Consider the following 22,731-nt stretch of genomic DNA (forward strand, 5'->3'; position numbering starts at 1 on the left):
TAAATGGGGGTGGGGGATCAACCCGACAGCCCAATGTAGACTGCATCTCTCCACACTGGAGCTGATGGTCATGCATGACAGAAGTTTTGGCAGTACATATCAAAGTGGCTGTGTGGTGCTGCAACCTGCCTTTTTAGAGCTTAGACTGGCTTATTAAAGAAAAAAAACAAAAACCTGATAATTAATCTTCTGATCTTTCACCACTGTCATTCAGATGGTGTCCAGCACTTCCTGGTGCATTTTTCAACACACAGGAAGTGCAGCTCCGGCGAATGGCTGGTCGCAATGGAGACTGGGCACTGTTAGACCAGTGGTGGTGGAGGATTAGGTGAGCCTCTGTTCTTCTTCCTCTTCTTTTTTTATTTTTTTATTTTTTTAAATCTGTTATAAGCCAGCTAGCGCTATTCACAGTTAATCTGCAGCACCAAGGAACCCTTTTACTTTGGTTCTACAGCTGCATTTGTATTACAAATTTTACCATACATGATTTGTATATGTCTGCATCCTGTCAAGATGCAATGCAGTGTTTCCTGCTTTGTACTAGTAGCGGCCCAAACACATTTGGTGATTAGGTTTGGGCAATTTTCTGCTCATATATGTCCAAGATCACATGATGCAGCTGAAGGAAAGGATTCCGTTTTTAGATGGAAAGGAATAACTAAAAAGCTAATACTATTTGAAAAATATATATTGGGTGACTAGATAAGTAATTAAAAAAACAAAACAAAAAAAAACACACCCTTTTTAAAGCTTACGTCTGATCAGTGATTTGGTCCCGAGCGGTCTGCACTTCGCATGAGAATGCCTTGAGAAAGCACTTGTAAGCGAGAAACATGCGTGGGCGTGAAGTGAGGTCCTCTCAGATGTCTCTATGTTGTACTGTCTTATGGAAAAATAAAGGTGGAATCTTTTTAAGGTGATTTGTAGGGATGGTCCAAACCTGCCGAGGTTCGGGTTCGTATGAACCCGAACGCTCGGCATCAGATTACCGCTGTCTGCCCGCTCCGTGGAGCGGGTGGATACAGCGGGAGGAACGCCTGGAAAACTGGAATACAGCCTATGGCTATGGCTGTATCCCAGTTTTCCAGGCGGTCCTCCCCCTGAATCCGCCCGCTCCACGGAGCGGGCAGACAGCGGTAATCTGATGCCAAGCGTTCGTACGAACCCGAACCGAACTCTGTTCGGACCATCCCTAGTGATTTGCCATTCGCCTATTTCTTCTATATGTGAGTTTCATGGACTACTATTTTGAACAGACCACCACCACCACACTAGAAGGTGAGTATCCTACACCTAATACAAGTGGCGGAGTCTTGCCACCTGTAGTGCCATTGCAATCTTTCTTTGCTATGTTCACACTGAGCAAATACGGCCATCAGATAAAAGAAAAGTTATACATGTTATATATCGTTTTAATCGTAACGACTTGAGGAGCATGCATAACAAGTCAGTTTAACCCAGGGCGAATTGCGTAAAAACACAGTCCCCCCCAAATAAAAGAAATTTTTTTTTTTGTTCAATTTCACCACACTTTGAATTTTTTCCTGGTTTCGCAGTGTACTTTATGCAAAAATTCAGCCTGTCATTGCAAAGTACAATTAGTGACGCAAAAAATAAGGGCTCCTGTGGGTTTCTAGGTGGAAAAATGCAAGTGCTATGGCCTTTTAAGCACAAGGAGGAAAAACTGAAAACGCAAAAAACGAAAATTGGCCCCGTCCTTAAAGGGTTAATTGGAGGGAGAATCATGTAAATAACCGGTAAATTGCATATATGCATGGTCATCACTGCCAGCAAAAAGCTTCTTTTATGGGTATAAGGGACAGTGGAAAACCTCTAAATACCACATTATGGTTCATAGCTATTCAACCTCAGTAACTACCTTCGCCTGACATATTAAGCTACGTTCACATTAGCGTTTGACCATCCGGCACCATTCTGTCTACCTTTTCCGTTTTAGAGTAAGCAAAACGGAAACTGTCGGATCCGTTAAAATCCCCATAGATTCCCATGCTATTTTAGTGTGCTCCGTTTGCCCTAATTGTGCTCCGTTTGCATGCAATCCGTTCAAGATCCGTTTTTTTTTGAACGGAAGAAAAAATAGTGTTTGCAGTATTTTTCTTTCCGCTTAAAAAAACCGATCACGAACGGAAAGTGCGCTTCCGTTTTTTTTTTTACATTGTAGTCAATGAGGACGGATCTAAAACGGAAGGTATTTCAGTTCACATCCGTTTTTTTTCATCCGTTTTTGCACTGAGCATGCGCAGAAGCAGCAAGAAACAAAGAAGAAAAATAAACTGATAGAAAAACGGATGCTGACTGATGCAAACGGATGCAAACTGATGTACAAAAGTCAGTTTTTTAAGCCAAAATACAAACGGACCATTAAAAAAAGATGAACATTTTGCAATCCGTTTGCATCAGTCTGCTCATCAGTTTGCTCATCAGTTTATGCTCATCCATTTAATTAATATAGACGGATCCGTTAGAAACAAAGAAAAACGCTAGTGTGGCCGAGCCCTTAGGCAACTTTCATACACACATTAAAAGCCTTGGTGTCTGGACACTTCCTCTTTTGGCAGTTTTTCTATAGTTCTGGTCCTTTTGGCTATGTTGGCATTTTCCATCTTTTTCTTTGTTGCCCAAGTGAAATAGATTATGCCTGTGCCCTTAAATTTGAAAAACCGCCCCTGCTGTAGTCCTGAAAACGTTCTCTGGAGCTTGTTTACACACTTGCATGCTGTGGGGAGGATGCCAGCTGGTTATTGAACCAACAGGAGGTTCTAGGAACAAATGAAGCTCTTCTGTGAAGGCAGCGTAAATCCAGCGAGCTGAAGGCTGTGTGCGCCGGTGTTTTTAATTAACAACGTGTTTGTAACTCGCCGTGTAGAAGGAAGTTTCTAAAGCTGCAATAAACAAATAATCAGGCCGAAAATCTGTCCCTGCTTGTGAATTGTGGCAACAAACCACACATATTAGGAACCATATAGATTAAAGCAAATCTCTGGGCTATCCCCTTTGAACTCTTTGTGGGCTTATGTTTGCACTCGGCTGCCAAGCTGAAGAGACAGCTTCAGTGTAAAGAATGTGTGGTTGAATGCCGGTGGACATGTACTGTGTCTATTGTACCCTATTTAGAAGTAATTCAATTTAGTTAATTAATGGGGTATCCCTATTAGGGCATATGGATGTAAAAAATGTGGGACTCCACTATATCAAACACCAAGGAGATCGCTGCCGGAACCCTATGAGATGACCAAACGGGGGGGGGGGGGGGACAAAGCACTGAACTATGACAGGCCGAGGACCGAGGCCTTTGCACGGGGAGAGGCGGTCCACAGAGTCAGCTGCAATATGGTGAGAGTTAGAAGAGGTCGGCCAGGAGCAGTGCTGCAGTGGAGTGGTATGTGTGAGGAGGGCTCAGGTGACAGGTGTGAGGGGCAGTTGCAGCACCGAGTCTCTGTAGGGGGATACAGCATAGACCCATCCACTTAAGTCGCCCCCATACTGAAGAGAGACACCATAACATAGAGAGTTTCCCCCATACTGAAGAATTCCACCACAATATAGTTGCCCCCATACTGTAGAATGTCCTCATAACATAGAGAAGGAGTCTTTATACTGAAGTGACACTATAACATTAAGAAGAGTGTTTCCATAAGGCTACTACTATCCCTTTTACTACCCACCTTATCTACAACTACACCCCTCAACTTTTATACCTCCACTATTACTACACCCCTTATCCACTAAGCCAAAAATTGAGATTTTCTTTTTTGGCCATATTGCCGAGCCCAAGTTCAAACCTATAGCAGGGCAATAGACAGGTCACCGTACACTTGGGGCTTACAATATGGCAGGACCACTATTTGGTTATTGGCGACCTATTTTGTCACCCTGTTTCACCAACTGCGCTACATAGCTGACCTCATAGGCCAAAAGAGGCCTCAGCCGCTTGGTTAAGGGATTGGGCTTTAGACTTATTTTGTTTCTTGGGACAGCATATTAACCCCTAGACGACCCAGGACGTAGTTACGTCATGGAAGCCTGTCACCAGACGACCCTGGACGTAACTCTACGTCCTGGGTGTTTCTCCGGCTATGAAGCGAGCTCCGGAGCGGAGCGCGCTTCACAGCAGGTGGGGGCTGCAATTAGCAGCCGGGACCTCACCGGTAATGACACGCGGCGCGACCGCGGCGTTTAAGTGTAAGTGACGGGGAGTCCCCTGTCACTTACCGATCGGGACCCCCACGGTGTGACTGCGGGGGTCCCGATCGTTAAAACGGACCGCCGGAGGTCTCTCACCTTCCTTCGTGCGGTCCGATCGGCGATCTGCTGCACTAAGCCTGCACAGGCAGGCTCAATGAGCAGATGGCCGATAACACTGATCAATTCTATGCCTATGGCATAGCAATGGTCAGTGTAGAAATCAAAGTAGTGAATGTAAAAGTCCCTCAAACGGACTTCAAATGTGTAGAAAAAAAAGTTAAAAACACTTACACTACCCCAAAACCCCTCCCCCAATAAAAGTTGAAATCACCCCCCCTTTCCTATTATATAAATAAAACATATAAAAATAAATAAACATATAATATACCGTAGCGTGCGTAATAGTCCGATCTATTAAAGTATAACAAGCGTCATTGTGAACGGAGAACGGTGTACACGAAAATAGGGAAAAAAGTGATATTATATATATATTAATGTATATGTGATCAAAAAGTCCGATCTTCACAAATGTGGTATTAATAAAAACTAGAGATCCTGGCGGAAAAATGACGCCCCATGGGGGAAAAAATAAAACCGTTATAAGCGTCACAATAGGGCCATTATATTATTAACTAATTGCCCAAATAAAAGGATTTAATTAAAAAAATATATATAACATTAGAGAATCTGTGTAACCTGCATATGGTTGTGTTCGGACTGACCTATAGAGTAATAGTATAATGTCGTTTTTACCATATAGTGCATTATGTAGACACAGGAACCCCCCAAACGTTACCATATTGCATTCTTTTTTACGATTTCACCTATTTATATCTTCATAAATAATATATTTGGAATTCCATCATACATGTTATGGTAAAATGAATGACGCCATTACAAAGTACAACTATTCCTGTAACAAATAAGCCATTACATGGCCTTGTAGATAGAAAACTGAAAGTGCTAGAGCTCTTAGAAGGGGAGGAGGGAAAAATGAAAGCGCAATGATCAAAATTTGCGCGGTCCACTGGGTCATTTTGGGCCTGGTCCTCAAAGGGTTAAACATAGCTGTGACTGTGGCTTCTTACCCAAAGCCATCTATGTTGTGTCTTGTTTTCAGAGTGTTTAGGTCTCACGCTTTCTTTATTGTGGTTGTAGACAATAAGTTGCTAATGATTTAGTGCTTTGGGTATATTTTTTTCCCTCCTCTTTAGAGGTGATTCTTGTCTGGTCTCCTCTGTCGGCCCTTACACTGCCGTACATCAGCTCGGGAGTAGTATGAAGACTGAATGCATAACACCAGGCTTGCATTGTTGTCATGGCAACTGCTTCAGTACTTCAGGATGACCTTTGGATTGCTTCTCTATTTCTGTCTACATCAAGCTTATTATTTAAATCTAGGCAGACAAAAAATGATCATGTTAAAGACACCGTGAATTATATAAGCATGTCTGTGTTCCTGACTTTACTTTCTGGTGAAACAAAAGCATCCCAACCCAGGTTGCACCTGAATCTACCAACTCTCCCTCTTGGAAAGTCCAACAAAAACAACGTTATTAAAAAGTTAAAAAAAAAAAAAAATTTGTACACGCTGGGGGTAATTTATCATTAATATCTTAATAATCTATGGTAAAATGAAACCTGAGCTGTGATTGGTTACTGTGGGAAGTACCACATAATGTCAGTTTCAGGCTACTTAATAAATCCAGACCAATTTTTGGGAAATTAAGAAAAAGATGAATGTCTGTTCAAGAATCGTAGTTAAGTGTACATAATGCCCCTAGTATTGTTGTTATCCCCCCATGACTCCTCTAGTACTGTAGTTAACCCCTAGACGACCCTGGGCGTACCTGTTCGCCTTGGATACTGGTCCCCAGACGACCCTGGGCGTACAGGTATGTCCTGCGCTTTCCAGGGCTGCAGGGGTTACATATGCCCATATATGGTCACAATGGCTGCTGCTCCGTACAGCACACATGTGAACTGACAAAGACCTGGGGAAATCGTTCCCCCCTCCCCTCCTGGAACGCTGTTATAGGCTGTTCAATTCTGAACAGCCAATCACAGCCTTTTAGGGGGATTGTGGGAGTGATCCCTCCCTCCTAAGGTCCTTTCTGTCAGGAGAACTTGTGCAGAGAGGGATCCACGTGTGTGATCTGCTGCCCGTGCCACTGCTGCTACCTGGCAGGGAGATCCTTCTAGTAGCACCATCTGTGCTAGCAGTCCCCCTGCCTGTCAGACCTTCCTCAGCCCGCCCCCTGTGTCATCCGACCTCCCCCTTTGCCACCTACTCTCTGCCATCTGCCACCTCCCCTGTGCCATCTGCCTCACCCCTGTGCCATAGTCACCTGTCAGCCTCCACCCCGCCCCAGCCCCCCCCGATCCACCTCTGTGTGCCCTTGTGACACCTCCCCCCCCCCCCCCCCCTCCCAGCTGTGTCAGCCTTTTTCGTGGCATAGTGCAGGGTGATCAGCCAGCAGTGCCCCCTCTGTGTGCTGACTGGCTGATCCCCTGAAAGTTTTGACTCTGCTGCTGCCCCTGTCTCTTTGCCCCTCAGACCGTTCCTTCACCCCCCCCCCCCCCACCTCACCTGCCCACCCCTGTGCCATCCTCCCCCGTCTCTCTTATTCTGATCAGTGACTAATCACTGAACAGCAACAAGTGGGCACAGGGGTTTTTTTTGTTATAAAGTTACACACTACACGTACACTACACAGCACACATAAAAAAAATGGCCAGTCGGTTTTTTTTTTTTTCTCGGTAGAAGAGGCATATGCTCTTATTGCCTCAGACACCGAAACAGCCAGTGAAGGAGAAGAGGAAGCTCGTACCTTCCTCGTTTCGACCTCCTCCTCTTTATCGTTATCGAGCGATAATGAGACCCCAAGGCGCAGAAGGTGTCCAAGGCGAACGTCTCGTGCAGCCTTCACCTCAAGGGACCCCCTCTCCATCCCAGCCCCCCCAAATTTTGAACCTCAGATTTCTGGGTTTGTGTTTTGGGTGTTTCGCTATTTATTTTCCTGACAATGTCTTCAACTGTCAGCCAATTCCGTGCATGTCTAATTTATTTCTCCTCTATTATTGCTACCTATGTGCCTGTCACCAGTGAGGTCCTGGTAGCATCAGGGGTCAAAAGGGCATTCCGGCCTCAAAAGGGTACTCTGTCCTTTTGGAGGCTTGTCCTGTGTCCACATAGTGATTTATGCTCATTTGTGGGGTATTTCCCCATTCGGGGGAAATTGCTCTATTCATTCCCCCCCACACCCTGCTTTTAACCGCCTTGTGAAAATGAAAGATTCCAGGCTAGACCAACCTTTTAGTCTAAAAAATTTAATTTTTTAGACTAAAATGTTAGTCTAACCTTACATTTTTCATTTTTACAAGGGTCTAGAAGAAAAAAATACCCACTAAACATGTAGAGAATTTTCCCCTGAGTACAGAAATACCCCACATGTGGACGTAAATTGCCAAGTGGGTGCAAGGAAAGCCTCCAAAGGGAAGGAGCACCGTTGTGGAACCTGGATTTGGCCAGAATGGAGGACAGAAGCCATGTTGACTTTACAAACCCCTCGTGCTGCCAAAACAGTGAAACACCCCCACAAGTGTCCCCATTATGGAAACTACACCCCTCAAGGAATCTAACAAGGTGTGTAGTGTGGGAAGGCACATAGGTGGAACAATGTGCTGTGAAAATGAAAAAATTCATTTCTTTCATTTTCATGACACATTGTTCCACATTGTGTCTGCCACCAGTAGAGTCCATATGCTCACTACACCCCTTGTTACGTTCCTTGAGGGGTGTAGTTTCCATAATGGGGTCACTTGAGTGGGGTTCCCACTGTTTTGGCAGCACTGGAGCTTTGTAAACTCAACATGGCCTTCATCCTCCAATCTGGCCAAATCTAGCTTCCAAAATCCAAACGGCGCACCTTCCCTTTGGAGGCTTTCCTAGCGCCCGCTTGGCATTCAACGTCCACAAGTGGGGTATTTTCGTACTGGTGGGGAATTGCTCTATATGTGTAGCAGGTTTTTTTTCTTTTTTTACCCCTTGTGAAAATGACAAATACGAGGCTAACTTTTTAGTAAAAAAGTAATTTTATATTTTCTCGCCCCATTGTGCCTGACACAAGTAGGGTCCATATGCTCACTACACCCCTTGTTACATTCCTTGAGGGGTGTAGTTTCCACTGTTTTGGCAGCACTGGAGCTTTGTAAACTCAACATGGCCTCCATCCTCCAATCTGGCCAAATTCAGCTTCCAAAATCCAAACGGCGCACCTTCCCTTTGGAGGCTTTCCTAGCGCCCTCTTGGTACTTTATGTCCACATGTGGGGTATTTCTATAAACTGCAGAAACAGGGCAATAAATATTGTGGTGCATTTTTCTGGTAATAGGTTTTCTATTATGAGAGAAATTAGATTACAATATAATTTGTGCACAGAAAATTTTACACATTTAGCTTTTCTGTGACTACAGGTTTAAACTTTTTTTGAAAGTGATTTTGAACAGTTTAGGGGGTGAAGTTTCTGAAATGGGGTGATTTGTGGGGGGATTATAACATACAATCCCCTTAAATTCACTTCTAACCTCAACCGGTCCCTAACCAAATCTGATTTAGATTTTTTTGCAAAAATTTGGAAAATCGTTGCTAAACGTTTAAGCTTTCTAATGTCTGTAAAGGGAACCAATCACGCCGAAAATCCATCTTAAGATAAGGAAACGTGCTGGCACATCACCCAGCACGTTTCCTAAACATCCCCCTGTAACCTCCGTGCCCCCCTCCATCAGTCAGTAATCTTACTTTAAAGAAGTCCCGCGCTGTATGTAAATTTCTGGCAAGTAGTCACAGTGGGCGGATTTAGTCAAGGTGGTCAGAATCAGTCACAGGTCCTGGGCGTCTGTAATGGCTGTAATCACGCCCAGAGGGGCGTGCTTGAGCTCTGCCTTCCATCCACGTGACCTGGCGGCTTGCGTTTCACGTCGGCGGCGCGCTGACATCATCCGCACGCAGCGCAGACGTCTTCTGTAGTCCACGCATGCGCAGTACGGCGGGAGACTACGCCGACGTACTGTGCATGCGCGGACTCCGGAAGATTACGGCTATTACAGACGCCCAGGACCTGTGACTGATTCTGCCCACCTTGACTAAATCCTCCCACTGTGACTACTTGCCAGAAATTTACATACAGCGCGGGACTTCTTCAAAGTAAGATTACTGACTGATGGAGGGGGGCACGGAGGTTACAGGGGGATGTTTAGGAAACGTGCTGGGTGATGTGCCAGCACGTTCCCTTATCTTAAGATGGATTTTTGGCGTGATTGGTTCCCTTTACAAATTAAAAGCAAGTTTAAAAAATGCTGCCAACAATAAAGTTGACATATTGCTAATGTTATTTAGTGTCTAATTTATGTGGTATAACTACTTTCCTTACAGGCAGAATATTTCAAAGTTAGAAAAATGAAAATTTTCACTATTTTTCACATTATTTTGTGATTCTCTATAAATATCCACTCAAATTTACCAGTAATATAAAGTAGAATATGTCACAAGAAAACAGTCTCAGAATCATTAGGATATGTAATAGCACGCCAACATCAATAATAAAGTGAAACAGGTCAAATTCACCAAATTTGGCTTGGTCCACTGGGTCATTTTGGGCTTGGCCCTCAAAGGGTTAAAGGGGTACTCCGACGCTGATAAAAAAAAAAAACATTAATCATAAACATAGTTTTTACATTTACAATTCGAGTCGGTCTCCATTTGAATTTTCCGCTGTTTGCAGGTCCCTGAAGCCCCCCATTGGTGTCTTCATTTTTTTTCTTCGCTTCCTGGTTTGGGCTTTCTTATGATTCACTTTGTCTCCTGTGAAGCCTTACTGACTCTGGAAAACTGTTAGATGGCTTACATCTTGCTCAGCCAATCAGAGCTGAGCAACCTGAGTCATCTGACAAAGAGAGGCTGGCTTAACAGGTCTTAGACCCCCCTCCCTCTTGATGTCATTGTCACAAAATGGCTGCCACAGAAAAGCCTGGGGTCAACAGTCATTAAGTAAGAATGAGTTTACTTCATTTCCTGGTGGAAGGTTGAGGGGGGGAAAAGATAGGGAAGGGGGGCAGATAGGCGATTGAAGCATATTACAAAGTTAAATAACTTTGTAATGTGTTTCAATTACAGGGAAAAAGCTTTTCGCTGGAGTACCCCTTTAACCCCCAAGATGCCCCTAGTACAGCTCACAGCAAGAGCTGCTAGGAAGAGAAGTACAGGGTTTTTCCATGTTCCAAACAGTTGAAACCACGCCAACATTTCCTCACCAGCAGCCATTTGATCTTGCTGATAGTTCAAGCAACATTACATGACATTGTGGATGACATGCGGGTTTAGTTTAGACCATGTTTGGATCACATTCCAAATGCCAATGTGGAAACACAGTGATAGTTTGTTCTGTAATGTTCGGTAACAGTACGTGATATGGTTTTTAACCCCTAGACGACCCTGGATGTACAGTTACGTCATGGAAGTCTGTTACCAGACGACCCTGGACATAACTGTACGTCCTGGGTGGTTCTCCCGCTATGAACCGCGCTTCATAGGAGGTGGGGGCCGGCTGCAGTGAGCAGCCGGGACCTAACCGGTAATGACACGCTGCAGCGATCGCGCTGCCGGGTGTCATTAACTCCTTAAACGCCGCGATCGTGCCGCGGCGTATAAGTGTAAGTGACAGGGGGAGTCCCCTGTCACTTACCGATCGGAACCCCCCCCAGTGTAACTGCGGGGGTCCTGATCGCTGAAACGGACCGCCGGAGGTCTCTCACCTGCCTCCGTGCGGTCCAATCGGCGATCTGCTACACTAAGCCTGCACAGGCAGGCTCAATGAGCAGATCGACGATCACACTGATCAATGCTATGCCTATGGCATAGCAGTGATCAGTGTCTGCAATCAAAGTACTTTATGTAAAAGTCCCCTAAAGGGATTTCAAATGTGTAGAAAAAAAAAAAAAGTTTAAAACACTATTACACTACCCCAAAACCCCTCCCTCAATAAAAGCTGAAATCACCCCCCCATCCCATTTTATATAAATAAAATATATAAAAATAAATAAACATATAATATACCGTAGCGTGCGTAATTGTCCAATCTATTAAAATATAACAAGCGTCATTGCAAACGGCGTACACAAAAAGAGGGAAAAAAGTGTGCGGATTACCGATTTTGTTATTAAAAACTATAAAAAGTGATCAAAAAGTCTGATCTTCACAAATATGGTATCAATAAAAACTAGAGATCATGGCGGAAAAAATGACACCCCATACATCCCTGTAGGTGAAAAAATTAAACTGTTATAAGCGTCACAATAGGCCCATTTTATTAATTGCCAAAAAAAAGGATTTCATAAAAAAAATATATATATATATATAACATTAGAGAATCTGTGTAACCTGCATATGGTTGTGTTCAGACTGACCTATAGAATAATAGTATCATGTCGCTTTTACCATATAGTGCATTACGTAGACACAGGAACCCCCAAAATGTTACCATATTGCATTCTTTTTTTCGATTTCACCTATTTATATCTTCATAAATAATATATTTGGGATTCCGTCATACATGTTATGGTAAAATGAATGACGCCATTACACAGTACAACTATTCCTGTAAAAAACAAGCACTTACATGGCGTATAGATAGAAAACTGAAAGTGCTAGAGCTCTTAGAAGGGGAGGAGGGAAAAACAAACACTAAGATCAAAATTTGCGCGGTCCACTGGGTCATTTTGGGCCTGGTTCTCAAAGGGTTAAAGGTTCTTTTTTGAGCAAAGCAAAACTTCCCTTATTGCCCGCCCCTAGCATTAAAGGAGAAGTACCCCCCACACACACGCACACACAAACAAACCCCTGACCGATTGCTACATTATTTTGGGTACCACACAGTCTCCAGACCCTGTTCAGCGCCCGCTTCATCACTACTTAAAGGGGTTTTCAAGGGAAAAATTATCTTTTGTATTACTTATCTATCATTAGATGTCAGCTCTGGGAGATCATTGGGCTGGTCATGTGACTTGCCTGCTCCTGATCTCCTTGCTTCCTGTCATCTCCGGACCATATCCTGTCATGCTTCCGGTCCGGTGATGTCAGCTGCACTGAGTTCTCCTGTGTCAGACCTCTCCTTTGGCTGCAGAGCACTGATTGGCTACACACTAGGCTGCAAGCTCCAGGGGAGGGGGACATGTGAAGACGGAGGGGCAGGTCACAGCAGTGTCTCACTCTCAGCAGCAGCACAGACAGTGTCTCTCCGTCTACAGAGTGAACATCAAAAAGTCATTCTGGGAGGGGGGATGCTGTGTGTGTCTGTGCTGCTGCCATCCTGATAGCTTGTGCATTCATTCTGTCCCAACATAGAAATCATCTCCTCCCCGTCCTAACCCACCCCTCCCCCCTCCACACACACAAGACTCATGCTAGCTGCTTCTGCTATATCAAAGGGCACTCTGCTGCTGGTGTTCTCAGTGTGTGTGTGTGTGTGGAGGAGGAGGTCGGGACAGGGGTGGAGAGGAGCTCTGTGTGGCAGAACACTGTTATGGACCATTTGCCTCCAGCTTCTCCAGCCTCTGCCTGTGGTACAATGGTAAGTGTCAGGATTACCATGCTCACTGGCCAGGGTTCACATCCTGGCACAGTTTGATTTTTTTTTTTTTTTTTTCATATTTTCAAATGATGGCTTGTGCTAAACATTATGGCCATTGTAGAAGAAACACTGAGGGTATTACACAAACAAGATGAATTTTCAAAGAAAATAATGCTCTATAGACAATACCTATTTACTCTATTCCTTCTAAAACTGCCATGGATATCTGTATACATGTATTACCCAACCAAAATAACATATCTATTTGCCACAATATAATAAAAAAAAAGGTAGAGTCAACAGAGCATTATTTTCTTTGAAAATTCATATTGTTTGTGTAATACCCTCAAGTGTTCTACAATGACCATACTACTTAGCACAAGCCATTATTGGAAAATAAGATGGAGGGGGAGGAGAACGCTGATGGGGTCTGAACCCTGCTCAGTGAGCATAGTAATCCTGATAGCTACCATTGTGCCACAGGCAGAGGCTGGTGAGGCAGGTGGAAAATAGTCCACAAAATAGATCTAATTCTTAATAGATAAAAAAAACTTAAAATAGAAAAGATATATATATTTTAGTCAGATCATTATAATGTTAGAATTCAATATGATTTTATTTTGGTTAGGTAAAAAAATGGCATTTGATTAGCTCCTTATACACTGCAATTCCAACTCTGGCCACTGGGTGTGCTGTGTAAGTAAACAGACACAGCAGCTTGTAAACAAACAATACAAGATATAGAAAAAGCTTTTTCATCACCGGAGAAGCTGATGGAGAAGAAAAGTTGATATGGAGAGGTTTTTCTTGACTTAGGCAATAAGGTTGAATGATTTTTGAAAAAACATAAAAATCTTGGAACACCTCTTTAACCCCTTAACGACCGCGGGCATAAGTGTACGCCCCCAAAACCCGTGCCTTAACGCAAACGGGCGTACATTTACGCCCGCGGTTTCCCCGATCGCTGCGTGTACACACGCAGCGATCGGGGAAGATGGCCTGCTATAATGTATAGCACATTATGTCCACATGTGGGGTATTTTCGTACTCAGGGAAATTACCCTACACGCTTTGCGTTTATTTTCTTTTTTAACCCCTTGTGGAAATGGAAAAAAAACAAGGCTAGACCAACATTTGGTGTAATTTGTTTTAAATTTTTACTCTAAATCATTAATCTTGTCTTGATTTTTTCATTTTCACAAGGGGCTAAAAAATAAAAAAAACACAAAATTTGTAGAGCAATTTCCCCTGAGTACGGAAATACCCCACATGTGGACATAAAGCGCCATGCGGGTGCAGGGTAAGCCTCCAAAGGGAAGGAGCGCCATTTGGTTTTTTGAGGCTGGATTTGGCTGGAATGAATTTCGAGGGGCCATGTTGTATTTAAAAGGCCCCTGTGTTGCCAAGACAGTTGAAACCCCCCACAAGTGACCCCATTATGGAAACTACACCCCTCAGGGAATGTAACAAGGGGTGTAGTGAGCATATGGACCCCACTGGTGACGGACACAAATATGGAACAATGTGGCGTGAAAATGAAATATTTCATTTTTTACACTATAATGTTGGTCTAGCCTTGAATTTATTATTTTCACAAGGGGTTAAAAGAGAAAAAAAAACACAATGTTTAGAGCAATTTCCCCCGAGTCCGTAAATACCCCACATGTGGACATAAAGCGCCATGTGGGCGCAGGGCAATCCTCCGAAGGGAAGGAGCGCCATTTGGATTTTGGAGGTTGGATTTGGCTAGAATGGATGATGAACGCCATGTCGCATTTATAGAGCCCTTGTGCTGCCAAGACAGTGGAAACCCCCCACAAGTGACCCCATTCTGGAAACTACACCCCTCAAGGAATCTAACAAGGGGTGCAATGAGGATATGGACCCCTTGATGACGGGCACATTTTTGCCGTGAAAGTGAAAAAATGAAATTTTTCACTTTCACGTCACATTGTTCCACATTTGTGCCCGTCACCAGTGGGGTCCATATGCTCACTGCACCCCTTGTTAGATTCCTTGAGGGGTGTAGTTTCCAGAATGGGGTCACTTGTGGGGGGTTTCCAGTGTTTTGGCAGCACGAGGGCTCTGTAAATGCGACGTGGCCCTTGAAATCCATTCCAGTAAAATCCAGCTTCCAAAAGCCAATTGGCGCTCCTTCCCTTTGGAGGCTCGTCCTGCGCCCGCTTGGCACTTTATGTCCACATGTGGGGTATTTCCGTACTCGGGAGAAACTACGTTACATGTTTTTTTTTTTTTTTTTCCTTTTATCCCTTTGTGAAAATGAAAAATTGAAGTGTAGAACGTTTTAGTGTAAAAAATACTTTTGTCTTTTTTCACGCCATATTGTTGGGAAAATCTGTGAAGCACCTGTGGGGTCCAGATGCTCACCGCACCCCTTGTTACATTCCTTGAGGGGTGTAGTTTTCTGAATGGTGTCCCTTTAGTGGTGTTTTTTAGGTTTTGGCACCCTAGAGCCTCTGCCAACCTGAAGTGGTACAGTCAGAAATGACCAAATATAACGGAGCCATTGAAATACACATATGGGGTATTTCTATAAACTGCAGAAACGGTGCAATCAATATTGGGGTGCATTTCTCTGGTAATAAGTTTATAATTATGAAAAATATTGGATTACAATAAAATCTCTGCACAGAAAATTAAAATTTTCAAATTTCATACACACTTAGCTTTTATTTCTGTGACTACCCTAAAGGGTTAAAAAACTTTCTGGATCTGCTTTTGCAGAGTTTTGGGGGGTGCAGTTTCTGAAATGGGGTGCTTTTTGGGGCTTTCTAACATACAGGCCCCTGAAATACACTTTAAACCTGAACAGGTCCCTAAAAATATCTGATTTTGAAATTTTACTGAAAATTTGGAAATTTGCTGCTAATGTTTTACGCTTTCTATTGTCTAAAAAAAATGAAATATAGTTTAATAAATGCTGTCAACATAAAGTAGACATGTTGCTAATGCTATTTAATATATAATTTATGTGGCATAACCATTTTCTGTATAAGCAGAAAAGGTTTAAAGTTGGAAAAATGCATTTTTTTACAATTTTTCACGTTATTTTGGTTTTTTTCATAAAGATTCGTTATAAGTATCGACTCCAATTTACAAGAAATGTGAAGTACAATATGTCACGAGAAAACAATCTCAGAATCAGCCGGATAGGTAAAAGCATCCCGAAGTTATTAATGAATAAAGTGACACAGGTCATATTCATAAAATTTGCTCCGGTCCTTAAGGCCATTTTAGGCCCGGTCCTTAAGGGGTTAACCTATGTTCAACTATTTTATATAGTTGCACGTGATAAATCATGCCTACTTTTTAGCCGAAGCATATGTTGAGGGAAAGTCGCAAATTTTTGCACAACTATGCGGTTGAGCAAAATTTCGCAACTTTTCCGTGCTAAAAAAATTTGTCTAAATAGTTGTTACATTTTTCATACAGTGGGGTAAATATATCTCTAAATTGCTTTCCACTTGAAGGGAATGTGTCATCAGAAAAGTACTTCATGTTTAAATAATGTTTTTATGTTAAACAATTTTTTAAGAATTTTTGGTGACAACTTTTTTAGTTTTCCATTTTTCTATTTATATTATAAAAGAATCCTAAAGTCTTGCAGTTTACTATTTATTTTTTAAGAGCCCCAGAGCGCTAAACAAGCGAGTCCAGCCAGAATTGTGTGGAGCAGAATTATTGTAGGTTGTTTCCTAGTTTGAAGAAATGGGTTTTCAGGTTACTTTTGAAGGTCTTGATGGTGGATGAGAGCCGAATGTTTCTGAGACTTCCAGAGTATGGGGGAGGCTCTGGCAAAGTCTTGGAGGTGATTGTGGGAGGTACGATCAAGGGGGAGCACAAAAGGAGCTTGTTGGAGAATCGAAGGGTGCGTGAGGGACAGTATGGGACATCAGGTCAGAGATATATGGAGGGGTCAGGTTGTGGATGGCCTTTAATTGTTGTCATAGTCAACAATTTTAAAATGAATATATTGAACAATGGAGAGCCAGTGAAGGGGTTGGCAGAGGGGAGAGTCAGAGGCAAAGTGGGGGGAAAGTTGTGTTAGCAGGATAGCAGAGTTAAAAATAGATTGAAAGAGAGCAAGGTAGATAGATGGAACGCCAGAGAGGAGGATGTTACTGTAGTGCAAGTGGGAGATAATGAGAGCATGTACCAGCAGTTCTTTTTAGTCACAGTTGAGAAAAGAGCAGATTCTGGAAATGTTTTTTAGTTGAAGGTGGCAGGAGGTGGTCAGGGATTGTATGTGCAGTCTAAAAGAAAGGGTGGAGTAAAAGATGACATGGCAACGGGCTTGGGGGACCGAATGCAGCCATGAGAGAGTCAAAGGAGGGGTGGCAAAAGATGGGAAAAAGATGATTTGGTTTAGTTTTGTCCATGTTGAATTTTAGAAAGTAGGAGGAGAAGGAAGATATAGCCGATAGACACTCTGGAATTATGGGTAGTAGGCAGTTGACATCCGGACCCAAGAGGTAGATCTGAGTGTCATCGACAGAGGTGGTACTTAAAGTTATACTGTCACCCCCTTTGTGCATTTTGACATCTCTACACAGGTGTAAAGGGTAAATGTAGCGGTTTTCATGCGTTATTTTATATCATACGTCATGGTGCTTGTTCAAGTAAAAAGTCATCTTTTATCAACTGCAGATTGTGTTAAGTGGGCGGGGCCTCGTGGCATTAGCACCAATTAGCCACGCCCACAATGACACAGTTGGCCCCGCCCCCTCATTGGCCATAGGAACAGGCTGCCGAAAGGTCTAGACCCCACCCTCTTTACGGCGGCCAACCAATGGCCGTCAAGGGGGCAGGGCCAATGGCACCGTTGTAGGCGGAGCTAAGTGGTGATGCCGTGAGGCCACGCCCACCTAATACAATCTGCAGTTGATAAAAGGACACTTTTTACTTCAACAAGCACCGTGACGTATGATATGAAATAAGGTATGAAACCGCTAAATTTACCCTTTACACCTGTGTAGAGATGTCAGAATGCACAAAGGGGGTGACAGTGTCACTTTAAAGCAGTGGGATTCTATGATGTGTCCTAGTCCTAAGTGCAGATAGAGCAGAGGACTGCGGATGGAGCTTTGGGGGACACCGAAAGTGAGCGGACAAGGGGAGGAGGTGGTGTAGGAGTGGGAGACACTAAAAGTTTAGTTAGAGAGGGAAGCAGAGATCCACAAGAGGGATGAGCTAGTGAAACCAAGGGATGAAAGAGTGTAGGAGGAGGGAATGGTCAACTGTAGCATTTAACAGGCCATTGGGAACTTCGGTGAGGGGGCAGAAGTCAGATTGTAAGGGGTCGAAGAGCAAGTTGGATGAAAAGTGGGAGGATAGTTCATGGTAGACATGTTCTAGAAGTTTCAAGGAAAAGGGTAGAAATGAGATGGGGCAGTAGCTGGATAAGAAGGCAGAGTCAAGGGATTGCTTTTTAAGGATGGGTATGATGGTTGCATGTTTATATTAAGATGGAGAAATTACAGTTGTTAGTGATAGACTGAAGAGATGAGTTAGTGCTGGTACAAACGCTGAGGTAAGGTTGGGGATAAGGTGCACAGATGGTGAGGGGAGTGATGTGGAGAGTTGTTTGGAGAGGTGAGTTAGTGGGGAAGAGCACTGAACAGGCATCTGAGGCGACTGTAAGGTGAAACTTTCTTGGATGTCATCAATTTTGTGTTTGAAGAATGTGGCAAACTCCTCGGATTAGATAAGAAATTGTTGGTTGGAGAAGGGAGCTGAAGGTGTTAAACAGTTGCCTAGGGTTGCGAGACAAAGAGGATATGATGGAAGTAAAGTAATCATGTTTCGCAGAGATAAGGGCAGATTTGAAGTTGAGGAATACTTGCCTGTATGTCTGGAAGTCTTCCTTGGAGTGTTTTTTTTTTTTTTTTTTTTTCTTCTTCTTTCCCCCAATCACCACTCAGCAGCCCTGGATGGAGTTTAGTGATAGGAGTTTGGAGGCAGCTGTTTGGCATGTGTCGATGGGGATGTTGAACTTGCCCATGAGGAAGATAGGAATATCTGTAGAGAAGAAGTGCAATAGCCAAGTGGTGAATTAGTCAAGGAAGGTAGTTGTGGTGCCTGGTGATCGGTAAATCATGACCACTTGGAGGGGGAGTAGATAGGGATGGAGTGTACTTCAAAGGGTTTAAAGGTGGGGAGACAAGGAGGAGTTGTCCATTAGCAGCAGCACTCCTTAGATCTTGCAGGTCTCATTCCCACCACTGGGGCTAAAACTAAGCTGGGACTTCCTGTTGTGTAGTGTAAGAGAAGACTGCTGTAAAGTGATCTGTAGAGAATTGCAGAAATGCGACACCAGTAGAAAGAGGAGACAATAGCAGCTACCTGTGGAATGACCTTTTTAAAGATTACAGAGTACACTCTAAGGGTACAAACACACACACCGTATACGCAGCAGATCTGCAGCAGATTTGCTGCTGTGTTCAGTTATTTAGATCTAATTTGTTGCGTATTTGCTGTGTATCGCAGCAGTAAATACGCTGCGTATACGGTGTGTGTGTTTATATCCTTATGGTTTACATTCATCTCAAGGGACCAGAGTCTTCCTATTGTCATCTATGTCCATGAGACTTGCTGTAAAGCATGTCACTAAGAAAATTTAGAAGACACATTCCCTTGAAGAACTATACAAAGGTGAGAAGTGTCTATATGTTTCTCTCCCTCTGACTCCCATAAACTTGTTGAAAAGAGCAACAAGAAGCCATGCATTCCCTTTTGGTCTCTTCTTAAATGTGCCCACCACCGGTCAGAGGACCCTTGTTTCCTGGCAGTATTCTACATTTAGGGCTGTATTATTACATGGGGCGATTATCAGCCAAATATGCCAATATTTTCCTGTATAATGTTGGCACACAGCCCGTGCACTGAAAAATGCTCATTTGTTGGCTGATCAGGCCCTCTGACCTGCTGAAAAATCCATGTGTCCGAAATGTCCTAGTTGCTTTTAGGTGTTGCTAGGAAACAGTCCGTTTTGTTTGTTTTTTTGTTTGTTTTTTTGCTAAAGATTGAGTATGTTTAGGATAAGTACAGTGTTAAATGTATATATTTGATTGACATTTGTGTGCAGGATACGAGTGTTTCATGATCTGGATGCTGGTAAATAACCAAACTCAGTGAAAAGTAACCATCTTGCTGGAAAAAGTGCAGGGCAAGCATGCCCTCTGACTGCAGTGTGGCTGGGTACTATAAACAGAAGTCCATACAGTTAAACAGAATTAGGGAGGACTGTATTTAAAGGGGAACGATACCTTCCTCCTCAGCATCCCAGGCACAATAGGGGGCTTTTTTTTTTTTTTTTAGGTACAGGCACAATTTTCTGGTGATTGGTTCACTTTAAAAGCAAGCATGCTCTTGCACTATAATCAGTTCTGTATATGGAGACATATTTAAATCGCTACAAAGTAGCAACTTAACTGTGAAAGAACACTCTTTTGGCCTCTTATCAGGCTAATGTAACCCAAAGTCTGGAGTTTTCTGTGCCACACAGCTGTGTCCTTACAGTACCACAAAGATTTAAACGTTTCAAAACTCCCCGTATCACAATGATACATAATGCCGGGAATTCCAACAATCTGATCTGTTGCACACTGGCCATATATACGGACTGTGCTAGGAACTGTGGGGATAAGGCCTAAATGTGAACAGGAGCTGGGATGTGCATGATGTTAGTGTTGCTTCTGCTAAAAGCTTACAGAATGGATGGGTTAGGCATGGAGATGTTCAGTAAAGTAATCTGCTGGATCATGTAAGTGGTACTCACTCTTGTAGGCGATCTGACAATATGGAGCTCTGGTTTATGTCTGCAGCTGCTTTTACAGTAACTCACTCTATATTTTATAGTGCTATTCATACCTAAGTTTAGTAATATATATAAACTGTATAGTTCTTGTATTTTTCAGGTAGCTGTTATTTTACATTTTCCGGGCATTATCATCAGCAATTGGGAGATTATCTGTTTTCTCTGGTGAGTCGACAGTGAGTTTTTGTTTTGTGGGCTGTGGGTGTATAATATATAATTTATTTATTTTTTTATGTTGATTTGCCCCATATTTATAAGGCTGTTCATGTTCAGTGTGCTATCCCTAAGAGGAGGATGGTGTTTTGTTAACTCCCAATACCAGCCTTTGTTGGCCACTAAACCAAGTTGCCGCACAAGGCACAGTTGAGGGGGTGGGTGGGCATAAAACAGGTCCGCTTACTGCTATTGATAGCTATGGGTAGAATAAAGCAGTTCTGCAGTCACTGTTATGTAATTATTTTGGGGAGTGGAAATCCATTGGTCCTGACCCTCATCTCAAGCAGCAACATCTGTCGGTGCAGCGTCTGAAGGCCATCATACACCTTATACTGTGTTTGTGGGTTTGACCAGCTTTAGTGTAACATATATGATAGATGCACTAACACATAAATACATATAGCAAGGGACGGGCACCACTAATTTAGCCAATAAATCAAATAGGTGCAGATAGAGACCTTAAGATACACTAACACAAGTTTGAATACAGCCTTATGTGGTGTTCTGTTAAAACTCAGTTCAGTTCTGTACTTTGAAAATAATATTTTGCCTTTCATTCCTTTCTTAGGAAATAACTGCAGTTTGCTGTGACCTCATGGTTTAAGTGGGCATAAAGATGAGTATAAGCAGTGATGAGGTCAATTTCCTGGTATACAGATACTTGGCAAGAATCGGGTGAGTAATGTTTCACTGTAAGAGTGACTTCAGACATTTTATTGCAAAAAAAAAAAAAAAAAAAAAAAGCCAAACGTTAACAGCTGTGAATTAATATCTATGGGCTTTGACTGGTTTAAATTGAAGTTCTTTGTCCCCCCCCCCCCCCCTGCCATGCCAGCAGTGCCCGGTTTCTACTGATTAGTGTTTTCTGCTCTTGTTTCTTTTGTTGTGTTCAATATATTCTACATTTTTCTTTCTTATCAGTTATGACCATTGCCTTGTTTCTCATAAGAAATTTGACTCGATACTTTATTATACATACTTACATATAGAAGTGTCATACCTCATGGCTGGAAAATGGCATGATATTGAAAATATTAAAAGGGTTATCCAGTGTTAGAATATGATGGCCCCTTACTTCCAGAGATGACAAACTCTTGTCTACAGTTGTCTACAGTCCAGTTCAGATGTGGATTGAATTAGGCTCCATTCATTTCAATAGAACTGAGCTGCAAAACTGGAGACGAGAGTTGTTTTGTGTCTGCAGAAAGTAGCCATGTTTTTCCAACACTGGATAACCCCTTTAACCTTATTGGCTACTGTGACGACCATCATCCCTAAAAGGTTGATATACATACAGTGCGTTCAGAAGGCTTTTAAGTCAAATCATTTGTCTATTTTCAAATTTTGTTATCTTAAGGTTATGTTGACACACAGTATAACTTAACAACGGCCGTTTTTATACGGGCCGAACACCGTCAGTTGTTTGCATGTTCCTGCGGCCTTCAGAGCCCTGACAGCCGCAGGAACATTTATTTCCATACGGCCCATTGAAGGAGTGTATAGAAATCAATTAAGCATTGATTTCCATACACACCACAGATGAACAGAGTGCATCTGTGTGTGCATGGAAGATTGATATCGGCCGCTATTCATGGAACAGTGGAAGTTATTAATTGACATAATCATTTGCATGGCCGCACCATCGTCTGTACAGCATGTGCGTTTCAATGCAGTCCCGGCCAGGCTGAAGACAGTGGAAATGAGACACTACTGCCAAAATTAGTGCTTTTTGGGTGGGGAAATCAGTCCACACTCGGGTCAGGCACATTAAAAACTGCATCCGTTCTTTAGTTAAAAAAAAAAAAAAAGTACTGTTTGTGAACATGGCCTAAGTATTATTTTAAT

At 42.9% G+C, this 22,731-nt stretch overlaps 1 long non-coding RNA gene across 1 annotated transcript in view; it reads left to right on the forward strand.

Annotated features, from left to right (window-relative positions):
* Positions 1–21,544, forward strand: part of LOC138774965 (uncharacterized) — a 37,993-nt gene extending 16,449 nt beyond the window's left edge. Inside the window, exons 3-4 of the long non-coding RNA XR_011360446.1 lie at positions 20,771–20,835; positions 21,455–21,544. This is a non-coding gene — a long non-coding RNA (uncharacterized lncRNA). The remainder of the gene's footprint in view (positions 1–20,770; positions 20,836–21,454) is intronic.
* Positions 21,545–22,731: the final 1,187 nt, after the last annotated feature.

The sequence above is a fragment of the Dendropsophus ebraccatus genome, unplaced genomic scaffold, assembly GCF_027789765.1.
Source record: "Dendropsophus ebraccatus isolate aDenEbr1 unplaced genomic scaffold, aDenEbr1.pat pat_scaffold_1166_ctg1, whole genome shotgun sequence".
Lineage (NCBI taxonomy): Eukaryota > Metazoa > Chordata > Amphibia > Anura > Hylidae > Dendropsophus > Dendropsophus ebraccatus.